At 39.7% G+C, this 14,476-nt stretch overlaps 1 long non-coding RNA gene across 1 annotated transcript in view; it reads right to left on the reverse strand.

The window, feature by feature from the left end:
- Positions 1–6,525: 6,525 nt before the first annotated feature.
- The window catches only part of LOC112447358 (uncharacterized), a 52,894-nt gene continuing 44,943 nt past the window's right edge, over positions 6,526–14,476 (reverse strand). Inside the window, exon 3 of the long non-coding RNA XR_003035510.2 lies at positions 6,526–13,588. This is a non-coding gene — a long non-coding RNA (uncharacterized lncRNA). The remainder of the gene's footprint in view (positions 13,589–14,476) is intronic.

Here is a 14,476-nt window from a genome sequence, read left to right on the forward strand (position 1 = left end):
GAAAGGGAATTGGGACCCCTGCCCGGAAACTGAAGCCTAGAAAAGTAGTCCATTCTGATGAAGGGGGTCTAGAAAAAACTCGACCTATCATGGGAGGGGAGAAAAGTCACCCATGGGGGATGGAGACCTCAGACCTGCTGCACCTGTTAGTGCAGCTGGCGTCTCTATAGAAAGCGCAGGAACCAGAAGGCGAGCTCCGTGGGGGCAGGGAACGTGTCCGTCCTGTTCCTCTCTTTACCAGGACGTGACAGGTTCTCAAACCATCATGGCTGAGTAAATTGACTGACTTACTTTGACAGAATGTTACAGAAGTGACATTCCAGGAATTCCAGAACCTAGTCCGCAGGAAAGTGAAAAGTGAAAGTGAAGTCGCTCAGTCGTGTCCGACTCTTTGCGACCCCACAGACTGTAGCCTACCAGGCTCCTCTGTCCATGGGATTTTCCAGGCAAGAGTACTGGAGTGGACTGCCATTTCCTTCTCCAGGGATCTTCGCAACCCAGGGCTTGAACCCAGATCTCCCGCATTGTAGACAGACGCTGTACAATCTGAGCCACCAGGGAAGTATATAGGCCAGGACGAATCGAGAGGGTAGCATTGATATATATACACTACCATGTGTAGATTATACTAGACAGCTAGCGGGAAGCTGCTGTATCACACAGGGAGCTCAGCTCGGTGCTCTGTGGAAACCTAAAGGGGTAGGCGGGAGGCTCAAGAGGGAGGGGATAAAGGCACACTTGTAGCTGATTCACGTTGGTGTACAGCAGAAATGAACACAGTGTTGTAAAGCAACTATCCTCCAATTTTAAAACATATCCAGTGATAAACCATAATGGAAAAATATTTTAAAAAGAATGTATATATACATGTACAACCGAATCACTCTGCTGTATAACAAATGAACAACATAGTAAACTATATGTCAATAAAAAATAAATGAATTAGGGAAAAAAACTAAACAAAAAAAAGGAGGCCAAGCGGCTTGCAACGTTCGCCTTCTCGGAGACCTGAGTGGCCGTGTGAAGAAGTACAGTTGTCTGGTGAGAGACGATGGGTGGCTGGAGAGCCCTGGAGGATGAACGATGTGAGAGTAAGTCCTTATAGTTAACACCAGCCCCAGGTGAACTGCCCGGATCCGCAGAGCTGAAACTAACCATCCCTGTCAAGCCCTGTTGGGTCAATTTGCAGGGTTATGAGCAAATAAAACACTTGTTTTACACCACTAATTTTGGGGGACGTTATGCATCAGTAGGTAACTAGTAGACTGTGCAAGCTCTTTTCTATAACCATACAGATATGTAGGCAGACTGAGAAGCATAGATGGATAAATAGGCGGATGTTTCAATGGGTTGATAAATGATGAATGAATGGGTAAATGAGTGAAAGTGGATGGGTGGGTGGATAGATGGATGGATAGTTGAGTGGATGGATGTGCTGATGGATGGATAGATGGATGGTTGGATGGATAGTTGAGTGGATGGATGTGTTGAGGGATGGATGGATGGCTGATTGGATGGATAAATGAATGGATGGAAGGATGTGTGGATGGGCAGTAGATAGATGTGTGGGCAGACTGAATGTATGTATGGCTGGACGTACAGATAAAAGAGTGACCAAATGGATGATGAATAAATGTACACAAACATTATCTAAATCAAACTCTAACCTCAGTAAGAGCCTATTTTGGCAAACACTAATTCATTTCATGCAGGCATCCATTGTAGATGTACTCCAATCTTAGATCAAAAATCTGTATAAGTAGGAAGCCCCTCCAAAAAACCCCAGGGCTAATAATGTATGCTCCATGAGATCACAAACAGCTGGACATGACTCAGCACACACGCACACATTATGTATGCCAGATTTTATCTAGTTTAGAGGATGCAATAAGTTGTCACAGGTCTATCACCCTGATGGCTGGAAAGTCCTCTGAGAGCATCTTTCACGTCTCAGGAGGAAGCCAGGCAGATGATAAACTATTCCAAGGGCTGATGTGTCTATACCAATACTAGTACCACACTGCCTTCACTAATACGATAAGTACAATAAGCCCTGCTATCTGGGAAGACAGAGCTCTTCTTATTCTGCATCTTCAGGATTATCTTGGTTATGTACAGTACTTTACTCTGCTTGTCAAATTGCATGAAAAACAAAGTTGAGATTTTTATTAGAACTGCATTGAGACATATATAGGTAGGACTGGCTTGTGTTGTGGTGTGGCAGAACCCAACGCAACATGGTAAAGCAATTATCCTCCAATTAAAAAAAAATTTTTTTAATTTAAGAAAAGGACTTCATTGAATCTGGAGATCAAATTGGAGAGTACAGATACCTTTGTAACACTGAATCATTCAATCAATGAACATGGTATAACTCTCTTTTTATTTAGGTCCTCTTGAATGTTTCTGAATAATAATTAATAATATTCTCTATAAATATCGTGTACCATTTTATTTCTAAGTGGTTTACATGTGTTTGTGCTATAATAAATCTCATCTCTTTTTTAAATGATATCTTCTAACATCTGTTGCTGGTATATATCATGCAATAGATGTTTGTAATCATCACAATAACATCGAAGAAAAAGTCCCTAAAATGGGCATCCTTGTCTTATTTCCGATCTTTGAGTGAATGCTTTTTAATGGTTTTATCTTAGTGATGAATCTACTGTAGGGTTTTTTAGGTGGCCCTAATTAGATTAAGAAAGATCCCCTTCTGTTCCTAAGAGATCTTTTTAACACATAAATAAATGTTGAACTTTATTAAATGTTTTCTCTGCCTCTCTGAAAGTATCACATGATTTTTCCCCTTCAGACTGACAATGTGAATTCTATTCCTCAGTGTTCTAATGTTAATCCAACCTTTTATTCCTGGAACAAATCCAATTTGATCATGATATATGTTTAATACATTACGGAATCAATTGATACTTTATAGAGGATTTTTGCATCTCTAAGTTTAAAAGGGAGATAGTCTGTGGGTTTTCTGACTCATATTATCCTTGTCAGGGTTTGGTATTAAGGCAGAGCTGGCCTCATGAAAGAAACTGGGTGTGTGTTTTTTTTTTTCCCCTGTATTCTGAACTAGTTTGTATATGGTTAGCATTATTAGTTACACAGATAATAATAGTTGGACTGTTTTGTGAAAACTTCTGGATCTGGTGCCTTATTTGTGAGGAAGGTGTGGGTTTCTGGGTTTGGGAATGGGAAGGTTTGAAAGTTATTATTCAATGTCTTTAATGAGCTTTCAAGTCTTTGTTGCTGTTCAGTCGCTAAGTCATGTCTGATTCTTTGTGACCCCATGAACTACAGTACATCAGGCTTCTCTGTCCTTCACTATCTCCCATAGTTTGCTTAAACTCATGTCCATTCAGTTGGTGATGCCTTCCAACCATCTCATCCTCTGTCACTCCCTTCTCCTCCTGCCCTCAATCTTTCCCAGCATCAAGGTCTTTTCCAATGAGTCCGCTCTTCACATTAAATGGCCAAAGTATTGGAGCTTCAGCTTCAGCATCAGTCCTTCCAATGACTACTCAGGGTTGATTTCCTTTACATTGACTGGTTTGATCTCCTTGCAGTCCAAGGGACTCTCAAGAGTCTTCTCCAACACCACAGTTTGAAAGCATCAATTCTTCGGCACTCATCCTTCTTTACGGTCCAACTCTCACATCTGTACTTGGCTACTGGGAAAACCACAGCTTTGACTTTATGGACCTTTGTTGGCAAAGTGATGTCTCTGCTTTATTTCAATTCTTTAGATGTGTTTTTTAGTGATTTGGGTTAAGTTACATTTTTCTAGAAATGTGGATATTTTATCTACGTTTTCTCAGTGATGGGTGAATAGATGTTATATTGGTGAATAAAATTTTCATCATTCTCTATGTCTTAATGCTTCTTCAACCTCTGCAGCCTCAATAATTATGTCCCCTTTTATCAACCATAATACTTTAAATTTTTTTTTTTTTTTTTGGCTGTGCTGGGTCTTTGTTACTGTGTGCAGGCTTTTCTTTCGCTGCAAAGGGCAGAGGTTACTCTAGCTGTGGTGCACGGGGTTCTCACTGGAGTGGCTTCTCTTATGCCAGCTTCAGTAGCTGCAGCTCTCGGACTCTAGAGCACAGGCTCAGTAGTTGTGGCACTCGGGCTCCACTGCTCCGAGGCTTGTGGAGATCTTCCAGGACCAGGGATGGAACCTGTGTTTCCTGCGTTGGCAGGAGGATTCTTTACCACTGAGCCACCAAGGAAGCTTCTATGTTTTCTTAATGCTTCTTCAGCATCTGCAGTCTCTGTAATTAGGTCCTCTTTCTCATTGATAATATTTCTAATGTGAAGTTTACCATGTTTCTTCTTTTCAAAACACTAAATATTGGCCGTTTAAATTTTCTGAGGAATCGCCACACTGTTTTTCCATTGTGGTTACACCATTTTACATTCCAACTGGCTCCTCAAATATTTGTTGTGTATTTTTCAGAGGCTCTGTATATGTTTCATGATCAAGTTTGTTTACTGTGTTGTTCAAATCTAGATCATTACTATTTTTAAACTGAAGTAGAATTGATTTACAATGTTTCCAGTATACAGCAAAGTGATTCAGTTACATATATATATAGATATTCTTTTTCAGATTCTTTTCCATTATAAGTAATTACAAGATACTGAATACAGTTTTCTGTGCTATAAATAGGTCCATGTTGATTATCTATTTTATATATAGTAGTGCATATCTGTTAATCCCTAATTTCCGATTTATCCCTCCCTCCCTTCCCCCTTTGGTAAGCATAAATTTGCTTTCTATGTGAGTCTATTTCTGTTCTGTAAATAAGTTCATTTGTATCATTTTTTAAAATTCCATGGGACTTCCCTGGTGGTCCAGTGGCTAAGACTTGGAGCTTCCAATGCAGGAGGCCGGGGTTCAGTCCCTGATCAAGGAACTAGATCCCACGTGCTACAAATAAGAGTTTGCACACTGCAACTAAAGATCCATGATCCCATGAGCCACAACTGAGACCCAGCACAGCCAAATAAACAAAACACATATATAAGTGATACGTGTGATATCTGTCTTTCTCTGACTTATTTCACTTAGTATGATCATTGCTAGGTCCACCCATGTTGGTGCAAATGGCATTATTTCACCTTTTTTACAGCCGAGTAATATTCTACTGTGCGTATGTACCACATCTTTATCCATTCATCTGTCGACATTTAGGTTGCTGCCTTGTCTTGGCTATGTCAGTGGTGCTGCTATGAACGTTGGAGTGCGTGTATTTTTTTCAAGTTAGTTTTCATCTTCTGCGGCATATCCTCACTTTTTGTCTGGTTGGAGTACCAGTTGCTAAGAAGGATGCTGTAAAAATCTCCTACTTTGGTGATGTAGTTACCTAATGTAAGGTATTTTAGATACCCCGCCCTCCATTTCAGGTCTTCAAATTCTTTGGAGCATTTTACATCAATAGCACATTTCAATTCACAGTATATACATGTTTGAGTACTTCTGTCGATTTTTGCTTTATTTATTGTGACACTGTCATATTTTCATGACAAAGACTGAGTTATACCTAGTAAGGCTTCCTACATTAAAGTCTATGCAGTCCAGGATTTCCTTGGTGGTCCAGGGGTTACAACTCCGTGTTTTCTCTGCAGGGGGGCAGATTCCATGCCTGGTTAAGGAACTAAGATTCCACATACTGCATTGCACAGCCAAAAAAAAATAGTCTATGCCATCCAATAATAATAGACTTAAACTTTCTTTCTGGCTGTTGACATCCTTTATTGGCAACTTGTTACACTGTGTAAGTTTAAATGCAAGCAATATGTTTCTGGATTTTAATTTTTCTTAGCCAGCCAGAAAATATTTGTCTTTTAATTCAAGTATTATACAGACCCCCTGGAGGAGGGAATGGCGACCCACTCCAGTGTTCTTGTCTGGGGAATCCCATGGACAGAGGAGCCTGGCGGGCTACAGTCCAGAGAGTTGCAAAGAGCTGGGCATGTCAGCAGGCACACTCCCCCACACCGTACTGGTGCTGTCCAACAGCAATGTAAAGTGTGCCATCTCTCTAATTTAAGTTTTTCTAGCAGCCACAATCAAAAGATGAACAAAATGGTGAAATTCATTTGAATAACATGTTTTATTTAACAACATATCCAAAATGTTATCACCTCAAAAAAGAATCAATATAAGATAAGGAATATTTCACTTTTTCAAAAATCCCAGGTCTCTAAATTTGGGGGTGCATTTCACACTAACAGCACACCTCAGTTCAGACCATCCCCATTTCAAATGCTCAGTTGTGACGTACGGCTTGTGGCACTGTATGGACTCATGTAGATTTAGACTATCTACATTAATTGCAGTTCCTAATGTGTTTGGATTTATTAGGTACTTTCTGGTGGCCCCTAAGTTGCTATATTTCTTTTTCTCAGCTTCCTTGACTTGTTTGGAATTTTGGTCATTCCATTTTTCTCTGACACTTAATTTAGAAGTTACACATCCTATTTCTGTTCTTTTGGATATTTTCTGAGACATTTTATCTTTTAATTAATTTTTTATTGACATGTAGTTGATTTACATTGTTGCATTAGCTTCTGTAGACACTTTAATTTAGAAAGGCAATCTATCAAACGTCTGTCCTTATTCAGTCTTTATCTCCAAAAGCCTCCAAAATGCTCTGCCCGCTTCCACTCTCGCCCCCTACAGGCCATTCTCCATAGAGCAGCTAACATGAGATTTTTGGTAAACGTTTTTTTTTTTAATATGTAAAATGTACAAAATCATGTAAAGACATCTGTTTAACCAAAAACATTTTAGGATTAAAAAAGTCTTTTTAAACTATTTCATAAATGAAAATTACTAATCAAAGGGAACAAAAGTCAACTCAAGTATCACAGAGAAGCAAAGAGTAACCAAATTGTAAATTCACCTTTTAAAAACATTGTTTAAACTCTTTAAAAAGTTGTTAAACATTTAAACAAATGTCCATCAACAGAAGAGTGGATAAAGAAGATGTGGTACATATATACAGTGGAATATTACTCAGCCATTAAAAAGAATAAAATAATGCCATTTGCAGCAACAATGGATGGATCTAGAGATTAAAACACTGAGTGAATTAAGTCAGACAGAGAAAGAGAAATATCGCATGATATCATTTATACGTGGAATCTAAAAAGAAGAGATACACAAATGAACTTATTTACAAAACAGAAACAGACAGACTTAGAGAGCAAGCCTATGGTTACAGGGCGGGGATGAGGGGGTAGGTTTAGGGGGAGGCATAGTTAGGGAGTTTGGGATTGACATGAACACACTGCTGTAATTAAAATGGATAACCAGCAAGGATCTACTGTAGAGCACAGAGAAATCTGCTCAATATTCTACAACCAAATTGGGAAAAGAATTTGAAAAAGAACAGATACTTGTATAACTGAACTGCTTTGCTGTACACCTGAAATTAACACACTGTTAATCAGCTAAATTCCAATCTACAATTAAAAGTTAAAAAACAATTGCATTTATTTAATTAACGTAGGACTAACATACAAAACAGCCGTACATGTTTAATGTGTATATTTCTATGAATTTGAAGATAAATACCCTTAAAACCATCACCATAAACAATGCTATAAACTTACCATCACCTCTAAATGCTTCTTTTCTGTATTTTTTGACAATTTAATATAAGATATACTCACGTAGAAAATGTTTAAGTATACAATACAGTATTTTTAACTATATGCATTATGCTGTGCATGCTGTTGCTTCAGTCGTGTCCAACTCTGTGACCCTATGGACTGGGGTCAGCCAGGTTCCTCTGTCCATGGGACTTCCAAGCAATAATACTGGAGTGAGTTGCCATACCTTCCTCCAGGGAGTCTTCCTGACCCAGGTAGCCAACCTGTGTCTCTTATGTCCCCTGCATTGGCAGGTGGGTTCTTTACCCCTAGTGCCACCTGGGAAGCCCTCATAATGCTATATAGTAGATCTTGGGACTTATTCATCTTCCATAACTGAAACACTATACCAGGTAAACAGTAACTCCCCATTCTCCCTCCCTGAATTCCTGGCACCCATAATTCTATATCCTGTCTATAAATTTGACTACAAATCCCTCACATAAGTGGAATCATACAGTATATGTCTTTCTGTGTCTGGCTTATTTCAAGTAACATTATGACCTCCAAACTCATCCATGTTGTAGCAAAGGGCAGAACTTCCTTCTTTCTTAAGCCTGGAAAAGACTCTACTGTGTGTGTGTGTGTATATATATATATATATATATATATATATATATACATACATACATATATATGTAATATTTCCTTTATACATTTATTCATTGATGATCACATAGGTTGTTTCCATAGCTTTGCTATTGTAAATAACTCATCAATGAATGTAAAAGTACAAGTATCTCTTTGAGATCCTGACTCCAATTATTTTGAGTTTATATCCAGAAGCAGGACTGCTGGATGGTAAGGTAGTTCCAGTTTTAGTTTTATGAGGAGCCTCCATACTGTCTTCCATTTGGGCTGCACCATTCTATATTCCCACCAACACACACACACTCCCTACCAAGCTATTGATTGGGATTTCACTGAATCTATAGATCAGTAGATGTTGATGTAGAATTAATGTTTTCATGGGGACTTCCCTGGCAGTCCAGTGGTTAAGATTTCGTGCTGCCAATGCAGGGGGCACAGGTTCAATACCTGGTCGGGAAACTAAGATCCCATGTGCCATGCAGCATGGCTAAAAAAAGAAAATGTTTTAACCATATTGTCTTCCAATCCATGATCACAGTATATTTTTCTGTTTGTTTAGATTTTAATTTTCTCAATAATGCTTTTTTATTTGCATTTGTGTTTATTCTGTGTAGAATTCTTGCACTGCTCTCATTAGAGTCAATCATAGGTATTTAATGTTTTTTGATATGATTGCAAATGGCATCATTTTCAAATGTCTTTTTCTAGAGTTGGTACCAGGAAACACAATTGGTTTTTGTGTTTTGATTTTATATCCAGTGACTTTGCTATATAAATTATATATTACATCTGTGCATAGATTTTCTTCAGTTTTTTACAGATACAATAATGTGATCTGCAGATGGTGACTTTTATTTCTTCCTTTACAATTCTTTTGCTATATTCTTTTGTCCTATTGTACTGACTAGGACCTCCGGTGCAATGTTAGTAAGAAGTGGTGACGTGTGTGTGCATGCTAAGTCACTTCAGTCATGTCCGACTCTTTGCAACCCTATAAACTGTGGCCCACCAGGATCCTCTGTCCATGGGATTCTCCAGGCAAGAATACTGGAGTGGGTTGCCATTTCTACTTCAGGGGATCTTCCCGATCCAGGGATCAAACCCGCATCTCTTACATCTCTTGATTTGGCAGGCAGATTCTTTACCACTAGTGCCACCTGCTAAGCCAGAAATGGTGACAGGAATTCCAGTTTCACTACCCCACCCTTAAGTATGTTTTTGCTTTAGATATTTTGTTGATATTCTTTAGCAGAGTAAGGGTGCTATATGCTTTCTGTGGTGCTGGAGAAGACCCTGGAGAGCCCCTTGGACAGCAAGGAGATCAAACCAGTCAATCCTAAAGAAATCAACCCTGAATATTCATTGGAAGGACTGTTGGTGAAGCTGAAGCTCCAGTACTTTGGCCACCTGATGCAAAGAGCTGACTCACTGGAAAAGACCCTGACGCTAGGAAAGATTGAAGACAAAAGGAAAAGGGAATGGCAGAGATATCATCACCAACTCAGTGGACATGAATCTGAGCAAACTCCAAGAGATAGTGGAGGACAGGAGAGCCTGGCATGCTGCAGTACTTGAGGTCACAAAGAATCAGACAAGACTGAGCAACTGAACAACAATAATATATTTCTAGTTTGCTGCAAGTTTTTGTCATTAAAAATTGTTAAATTTATCAAATGCTTCCTTTGCATCACTTGAGATAATTTTATTTTTCCTTTATTATGTTCATATGATTAATTACAATAATCGATTTTTGAATGTTAAACCAAACTTGCATTCTTGGAAGAAACCAATTTGGTCATGATTTACTACTCTTTTTACATGTTACAAACACTTGCTCAAATTCATAAGAACTTTTGCATGTGAGTTCAAGAGTAAGATTGATCTCTAACTTTCCTGTCTCATACGTCTTTGCTGGGGCTTTATTTCAAGGTTATGCTGGTGTCACAAGATGAATTAAGAAAAGTTCTTTCTTATTCAAACACAGGGATAATGTGTGTAATATTGGTGCTATGTCTTCACTCTTAGCAGAAATCACAGTGAAGTCATCTGGGCTTGTAGTTTTCTTGGGGCCAGTTCTTAATTACAGAGACACTTTTTAAAATATGTGTAAGATTATTTACATTTTCTATTTCTTTTGTTGGTTTGTTTTTAGTTATGGCATGCAAACTCGTAGTTGCAGCATGTGGGAGATAGTTCCCTGACCAGGCATCAAACCCAGGTCTCCGGCATTGAAAGCATGGAATCTTAGCCACCGGATCACCAGGGAAGTCCGTGGGAGATAGTTCCCTGGCCAGGCATAAAACTCAGTCTCCTGCATTGAAAGCATGGAGTCTTAGCCACCGGATCACCAGGGAAGTCCCTCTATTTCTCTTTTTGCCCGTTTTAGTAAGTTGTTATTTCTCTACAAAGGTCTCTGCTGCTCTTGCTGCTGCTGCTGCTGTGTCACGTCAGTCGTGTCCGACTCTGTGCGACCCCATGGACAGCAGCCCACCAGGCTCCCCCATCCCTGGGATTCTCCAGGCAAGAATTTTCAAAGTTATTAAAATAACGTTTTTAAAAAATCCTCATATTTAATGACTATAAGACATTATGTATGTATGTAAGACAACCCTTTATCTTTCCTAATACTGGTTATTGTGCTTTCTCTCTTTATTTACTCAATGTTGCCAGAAGATTATCCATTTTCTTTATCTTACCCAACAACTGGTTTTGTTGATTTTATGGATTATTTCTACTGCAGTTTTTTCCTACTTCATTAACATTTGTTCTTATCTTTACTATTTTCTCCTTTATATTTTCTTTGGACTTAATTTGGTCTTTTTTTTAAAAGCTTCCTTAAGGTGCTTTAAATTATAGTTAATTTTCAGTCCTTTTTTTCTAATGCATACATTTAAGGCTATAAATTTCCCCATAAGCAAAGCTTTAAACACATCCAAATTTTTCCATGTTACAATTTCAGTATCATTCAGTTCAAAATAATGCAGGACTTCCACTGTGATTTATTTATTTATTCTTTGGGTTGTTAAGGAATATATTTCTTAATTTCAAAATGTATAAGTGATAAAATTAAACAAAGAAACTATGGTTCATTCACAAGAAAAAAGATCTCAATAAAAACTTCCCTGAGGAAGTCTACACATTGGAATTACTAGTCAAAGACAAGAAATTTTGGATTTCTTGTCTTTGATATGAAAGAAATGCTTCTGTCTTGGATATGCTTAGGAAAACAAAGAACTAAAGTAAATCAGGAAGATGTACACAAACAAAAGGAAAATATCAATAAAAAGATAGAAATTATGAAAATGAACCAAGCAAAAATTCTGCACCTGTAAAACACAATAATTGAAATGAACATTTCAATAGAGAGGCTCAACAACAGATTTGAACAGGTAGGAGAAAGGATCAGCAAACGTGAAGATAAGGTAGCTGAAATTAGCAAGTCCAAGCATCAGGTATAGCAACATACACACCATAAACACAGTCCCATAAGAAAACAGAAAGTTACCCCCAAAAGACTGAAAGAAATAATGGCCAAAAAATTTCCTAAATCTGATGAAGTACATGAATACACAGATTCAGAAAGTTCAAAAAACTCTAAGCAGGATAAATTCAAAGATAGCAGTTACAGTCAAATTCCTGAAAGACATTATAGTCAAGTTGCAGAAAGACAAACTTCTGAAAACAGCAAGAAAGAAGCAATTATCATGTACCAAGCATCCTCATAACAGTTGCTAAGACTTCCCTGGTGGTCTAACGGTTAAGACCCTGCCTTTCAATGCAGGAGACACAGGTTCAATCCCCAGTCAGAGAACTAAGGTCCCACGTGCCTCAAAGCAACTAAGCCCACATACCACAAATACGGAGTGCACAACTAGAGAGAAGTGTGTTCCTAGCAAGAAAGTTCTGAGGCAGCCAAATAAATAAAATTTTTTTAAAGATAAACAGCTGAAAGGAAAAACACCTTTCAACTAAGACTTCTTTACCCAGCAAACTATCCTTCAGAAAGAAAGGAGAAATTAAGATATTTCCAGATAAACAACAGCTGAGAAAATTCACTACCAGTAGCCCTGCCTTAAAAGAAATAAATGCTAAAGGAAGCTCTTGGAGCTGAACGAAGGCACATGAGATAGTAACTAGAAGCCATAAGAAGAAATAAACACCAGCAAAGGTAACTACGTAGGTAAAGGTAAAAGCCAATGTTATCATTTGGGTTCATTTGTTGTTGTTTAATAGCTAAGTCATGTCCGACTTTTTTTCATGGGACACCATGGACTGTAGCCCGCCAGGCTCCTCTGTCCACGGAATTTCCCAGGCAAAAATACTAGAATGGGTTGTCATTTCCTTCTCCAGAGGATCTTCCTAACCCAGGGATCAAACCCAAGGCTCCTGCATTACAGGCGGGTTCTTTACCACTCAGCCATCAGGGAAGCGCATTTTGGTTCAAACACACACACACACACACACACACACACACACACCACACCACACACACACACACCACACACACAGACACACACACCACACACAGACACACACACACACACACACACACACACACACCCCACACAGACACACACACCACACACACACACCACACACACAGACACACACACCACACACACAGACACACACACCACACACAGACACACAGACACACACACACACACACACACACACACACACACGTCGCTCAGTCGTGTCCGATTCTGTGACCCCATGGATTATAGCCCACCAGGCTCCTCGGTCCATGGGATTTTCCAGGCATGAATAGAGGAGTGGGTTGCCGTTTCCTTCTCCAGGCGGATTCTTTACCACTCAGCCACCAGGGAAGCGCATTTTGGTTCACAACTCCTCCTTTTCTTATATATATTATTTAAAAGGCAAATGCACAAAACAATCATCAAAAACCTATTTTAAAGGGAGGACAAAGTATAAAGATGCAGTCCGCGACACTAACAATATAAAGAGGAGAGACACGCCTGAGACTAGGCCTGCTCTCCAGGCTGCGCACCGCGAAGGCCCCACTTGGCACTGCAGCCATGCCTCACAGCCGCCAACGTGACCTGCATCCACACCGCGTCGCCAGCTCCAGCGACAGCTCCCACGTGCCCAGACCCAGGCCGCAGCTGCTCTGCCAGCACCTTAAGCATCAGCGACCACCGCAGCCTCGTGGAGTCTGTAGGCACCGACTGAAGCCGCCGCTATTTTGCCCCGCTGCAGCTTTCTCGCCAACTTTGATGGACAGTGAGGTCGGTCTGCGGCCACCAGTCAGGGGTGTGTTGAGGGAGTCAACCAATGGTCGGCGTCGGGAGGAAGGGCCACTAGGCTGGAAGGACAGAACCGCAGGAGAGCGCACAGGTAAATCAAATAAATGCCCCCAAGCTGGGAATGAATGGATGAAACAAAAGGGGAAAAAAATAAATGACAAAGGGAGATTAAAAAAAAACTCCCTCTTGGAAATTCCCCGGCAGTCCCATCATTAGCACTCTGAACTTCCATTGCAAAGGCCACAGGTTCAATCTCTGGTTAGGGAACTAACATCCCACAAGCTAGGTGGGACATCGCCAAAAAAAAAACCTCCCTGTTTCCAGGAACCTCAAATTTTGGTGTGAATGCAAATCACCTAGAGAATGTAAGCGTTCATCTTTACGTCGCGTTACCTAGTAGGCTTCTCTGAGGCTAGGAAATATTAGCAAATACTAAAATAAATAGTAGCGATGCTGAGCCCTTGTTTATTGAGAATGATGGAGAATTGAGTAGAGAGGTAAGGCTAGAAAGAGCGACAGAGACAGCCAGTAAAATTGCCCTTTCTTTTATTACTATTTTTGTTTACTATACTTTAATAACATTATAAAATAATTTTTAAACTGATAAGATATATCAAACTTCCCTGGTGGTCCAGTGGTTAAGGCTCTGCACTCCCAGTGCAGGAACACCGCTTCAGTCCCTGGTCCAGAGAGATCCCACGTGCCTGAAGGGCAACTAAGCCCATGGTCACAACTACTGAATCCCAAAGGCCATAGAGCCTGTGCTTGACAACAAGAGAAGGGCCCTCAAAGAGAAGCCAAGGTAAGTCAACTAGAGAGAAGCTACCGCTCTCCGCAACTAGAGAAACCCCACGGACAGTAATGAAGACCCAGCACAGCCATAAATGGATAAATACAATTTTAAAAGTTAGTAAGATATATTACTATAATTCTTCATAAAAGAAATG

This window comes from Bos taurus, chromosome 7, assembly GCF_002263795.3.
Source record: "Bos taurus isolate L1 Dominette 01449 registration number 42190680 breed Hereford chromosome 7, ARS-UCD2.0, whole genome shotgun sequence".
Classification (NCBI taxonomy): Eukaryota; Metazoa; Chordata; class Mammalia; order Artiodactyla; family Bovidae; genus Bos; species Bos taurus.